Genomic DNA, 5,490 nt, shown 5'->3' with positions numbered 1-5,490 from the left:
CCCTTCCTTTCTCTCTCTCTCTCTTACCTTTGCATTGCTGGTGTCAGAAATTAAATTGGGTGACACCTCTGTGCTCCTCCCTTCCCTCCCGCATTCCTTCAACCGTGGCTCACCTGTGCGGGCTTGAGACCAACAGGCTAAAGTCCTGCTCCTTTAAACTGCTCGCTGGCAGGGAGTACCTTGCCTCACGTACAAGGAAGCACTGGCTCGCATTCAGGAGTACACAAACACACACACACTCTTTCTCTCTCCCTTTCTCTCAGGCGCGCGTGCGCGCGCACACACACACACACACACACACTCATGTACATTCTCCTTTTCACAGGTACACATGCAGCTGGGCTCTCACATGCTCACACACACATGTTCCTTCTCACACAGAGGCGCACGGGCATATTCATGCAAACATCCTGCTCGGAGTCAAAGAGTGACACTCTCAAACTTTAGCCTGCAAGCACGTGTACACACACACACACACACACACACACACACACACACACACATCTGAGCAGCAGATAGACCTGCAGGGTCACTGGGGTAGAAAACAAGGCAGTCCCAAGCAGTACATTCCTGGGCAGTAGGGACTCAGTCATGCCAGGGAGCCCTGCTGCCCTCCCCCTAGAGAGTGACCTGTTTTTAGCCAGACACGCTCTTTCTCCAGCCCGATCCAGGGCTCTGCTTCTCAAAAGCAATCTACAGCCTTGATTTGTCCTCAGGAGTCTTGCATTTTCTTTTTGTTCGTTTGCTGCATGCTGCACAGTGAATTGGAACTGCTTTTAAAGAAACAGCACCCAGGATGAGATACACTACTACAAGGAAGCACTCAATGCCCATAGCCTGAGCAGGCCTAGATTAACATTTCTATATAACCTGAAAATATACCTATCTTTTGCATTTTAGTACCAGATTATAACCATTCAGCTCAGGGCCTCTACATTCCCCATCATGCCATTTACCTGCAGAAAGGCCCTTATTCTATCTCTGCAACCTCCGAACCACTGACCAGGTGTTTGGCTTTCCCTATGCGATGAGACAGGAGGATAAGAGCTCCGGCAAGGAGGACTCAGAATACTGCAAACATCTCCCCTCCAGACACACAACAAGCGGGGCATCAGAGATCAGAGGGGCCGTATCCCATAGTGACACATTGTGATGGCTGCCACACAATGAGCGCACATGAGTCACAGGTGAAATGATCATTTCCTGCTCAGAAGTTGCGTCCAAATCTGCAGTTAAATAAAGCAAGGAGCCGTGCTTCTGACAGGCACTAACAGAAAGATTTATTTTACAATGAATCTCCTCTCCCCCACATCCACTCCTCTTCCTCCTTTTGGTACAGCCACTTAAACACTGTTTTACACTAGGCCTAAATTTTGTTGTTTATGAAATAAGGTGAAAATGTACAGTATTATTCCTTCTAAGACAAAAAAATAAATAAAATAAATAAGAACATGCATTGCCTGGTATTAAATTCTGTGCTGTATGCAACAAAGGCACCAACGCACAGGTCTGGTGGCTGTGCTGTTCCTAAAGCCTTTTATAACAGCGGGTAGACCTGTGGCATGAAAGTCCGGGACCTGCCGCTGTCACGGGCAGTGGCACTACCGGCCCACAGTTGTACCGCTGAATCTCGCAGTCAGCACATTCAGCTGGAGATCAGACAGAACGAGTTGGAGAGTGTTAGGGAGAGATCCAGAGTAAAACCAAAGCCTTATGCGCAGTGTGCCTTTGGATTACTGTGTTTAACTTACATACCACACCCTAAGCAGCAGCCAGGCCCTGTACTACTGACGGGTTTGATATAAAACATATGTAATACACATGAGCAAACAGCTATGAGACTGACATTAGCAAGACAGGGTGTCATTCTGTTGTATTCATCACAGGGAAAACCCCACTAGTACACAAACCAGCATGCCTATGTGTGACACCCCCCCTCCTTTCCAAAAAGTTTCTCAGCATCATGGGACACCTTGCAGTCTGAGCTCTGCACGTTAGAACTCCTGACTAAATCAGGTTCAGTCCCTCATGCACCCAGCATGTAAACACTGCCAACACACACACAGGTCACACCTGCCCCCCACCCCATTTTGTGGAGATGTCTGACAGCACAATAACATGTGGACATGTTCAACAACTGCTGTTGCCCGTGCGTGTGTGCGTTTTATTTAATCTACACAAAACACAACATACAACAAGACGTAACACAAACGGTTTAATTCAAGCTTGGTAGATAGCGTATAGCGCACGCGAGTAAATGTATTCAGTATCATGGGAAAACTTTTTTTGACTATGGGGGCTTTCTATCAGGTTTTTCATCCTCTGAATACAGACGATGGCAGAACAGACAGAACATGTCTGACTGACACGCACCTGTTCACGTGACGACCAAAAAAGTTTTAGTCCGCATTTAAATTAGATTCATCTTAATTTACCTATTATTCGATTTAGCATATTACGAAGGGAAACGAAGGGAAGCGTTTTCTTCAAAACATTGTATCACAACTCCAAAACAACCAAATCATAATATGATAAACACAAATTTCATTTGCAAAATAATTTGGAAAATGTAGCCGCAATGCAATAAATTAAAGAAATTCAACTTACTTTAGTTGAGAGAAAGAGGTGTCCCGTTATTCGTTCGCGTCCTTTCCTTCCTGACGAATTGTTGAAAAAGCCTGCGACTTTTGCAAGCGCATTTTTGTTGACGAAAAATCGAGCTACATAATATTTCAGTGTGAGTCACAACGCAAAGTTTTTGAGGCAAGGTCAACACCGGTCCGGAATTTTCAGGCTTCCACTCTCTCTGTCTCCCAAACTCCGTCCTTCGCTCCCTCCCGCTCTCTGCGTCCCCTGCGCTCTTGAGTCCAGCTCCCAAGAATTTCCATGACAATTGCGCACGTTCTTAGATCAGTGAACCTATTCAGCAGTCTTTGTGTGGCTACTTTTCGGTGGACTGAAAGAACCAAGTTCATGAACCGTTTTCGAAAGAGCGTCATGAGGAATATTAATGGCACACAACTAAAGACAAAATGTCAAATTATTACAATAAAATATATAAGAAAACGAAATAATGCACATGAGATGAAAAGACTAGTAGAATATGGTAAAACTCCCCTCTCGCGTTTTTTTGCTGCAGTATCTCTTTTGTTTCTGAAATACAGACAATATTTTTACCCATTATTGTTACGTTTTATATGCTATAATTTTATGACATCATGGTATTTCTTGTGTACTATAATAATTTAGCCGATCGAAGGAAGTCATTGATTAGTACAAGAACTAATATTATTTGTACAGCAATATTACCAAACCATGAGAGAGGACATATTAACTGTTAAGTTTTAAACAGTCAAACTGCATTATTCTTTTGGAATAAAATAAATAAGTGGTTTTATATTCTCTTAAGCATAAATATCATGAAGGGTTTACAAAAAATGACGTTTCTGTCATCTGGTATTTGCAGCATCACTGTTAATTGGTGTGTTATTCTCATCAATAAAACCTGAGCAGAGAATTTTTCAGAGTTATTGAAGAGAATATGATAAGTGGTCAGTCGTGTAATTAATGTTCTGTGGTTAAGTGAGTGTTCATTAACATCCGTTCACCCACTCTGGCCCTGAGTAAACTTTGTGTCACAGAGTACTGGATGAATAGCTGCAAAAGAGTGTGGTCCAGGCCTGTACAGCATGCTCTGGGTGTGTCTCATGATTCATCCACAACCCCTTCAGATCAGGCTGTTGTGAGGGAAGGGCAGACGTGTAAAAACATAGAGACAGATAAAAAAAAAAATCACACCTGCAGGCTCAACACATCAACCCAACACAGCTGAGAAGTATCTGGCTGCAAACAGGCATATTCACCCAAAAAGGCAGGCTCTTCCAAACTGATCCTGTCAACGGATGTGACATCCGTAACTTCAGCTGAATTTGCGGAGACTAAAGAACATCACTGTGCTTAGGTTTTTGCACAGATCTGCCTCTGGCATCTCCAGCAAACACCTATTGATACTTACCTAATAGAAAGGAGAGGGTGCGAGTAGGATACTGAGGTAGGCAACAGAATGGGAGAGCAGGATACCACTGATGATTCCTGTTGTTCTGAATGTTTCTGCCTAAAACAAGGCTACTTTTCCTCATTGACATAGCAAAAATGTGCTCACAGTATAACTGCAATAATGCAAATATAGTCCGCCATATCAAAGGTAAAAAAAGAAGACAGGAATGTAATATGTGAATTATATTATTTTATGAAATATTACATTACAGTGTGCATATCCTCAACCCAACACACATTTCTACTTTGTAACAAGATCTCATTGTTCAGTTTTTTCATTTTCCTTCCTTTATGCTCACAGACAGCCAAACGGAAAGTTGCTTTAATGTACCGCTTAAGTACTGCCTGCCAAACACATTTCCAATAAAACCTGACATTCCTGACAGTATGAGATGAGGCCCTTCTCAAGCTGAAAGTCTACAGCAGGAATGCCTCTCTCCTCCTGGTTTCTCAACAGGTCACAGGGGGATAGGTCTTAAGGTGTAACACGTGACCTTAATGGCTGAAGATATATGGCAGCCATGTTATTTGTGAACTATCTGTTCACGATCACCGCAACCTACAGGAATACATATATGCTGAGGTAATCCGCTGTCGCACTACCCAAGAATTCTTCAGACCAAGACATTATGTGTCAACCTGTACCATCCGACTATCTTTCCAAGTCCTTGTTGCAAAACATTTAGATGTTAAGTGTCCAGTTTTGTCAAAGGTTTAAAATGTGCTAGTCTCTAATAAAACTAACAAAATAATAAAAAAAAAAAACAAGGGACACAATCCACGAATAAAGATTTAGTTACTCTATCATTCTTCAAAAAATATAACAATTCTGAATAATTAAATATCCCTCAGTTGGGGCATTATCTTTGAGTGATTTTTTCCTCTGGCAAGAAGACTTAGGGTAATCTGTTCTGAAAGGTACAACATGCAATTTCTGCAGCTCCAACTGTACTTGGAGATTCCAACCCTTTGTATTTTACCTTACCTTGAGGTTCACACAACATCCCCTACGAGGGATGACTCAACCCGTACCAGCTGTCTACCTATACCTCTCCCTCTTCGTCACTCAACACTGTGAGCAACCGCCTTAACACCACTCTGCTGATACAGCACTCAAACCGCAACAGCCAGTCAGAGTCGGTAAATCTGGCGGTCAGACTACATCTCATTCCGATCTCTCGCCTGGGTTAAAAACCACTCACAGACACTGGTCTGAGTAATGCAGGGAGCACCTCCACCGCTGGGCTCCAATGGCAAGCACAGACACGTCAATGACGACCTTTCCTTAAAACTGTTAAAAAGGCCCATTCACTGACAGGCTGACACAAAGCAGCTACCTTATGGCCTTCTTAATACCAGGAGAATTCTGACTTAAAATGTTAGGTTAAAATCAGTTACAATTCCTGGGCAACCAATGGCTGGACATTTTCCTTA

This window comes from Megalops cyprinoides, chromosome 1, assembly GCF_013368585.1.
Source record: "Megalops cyprinoides isolate fMegCyp1 chromosome 1, fMegCyp1.pri, whole genome shotgun sequence".
NCBI classification, from domain to species: domain Eukaryota; kingdom Metazoa; phylum Chordata; class Actinopteri; order Elopiformes; family Megalopidae; genus Megalops; species Megalops cyprinoides.
Note: the sequence above shows the minus strand (reverse complement) of the source record.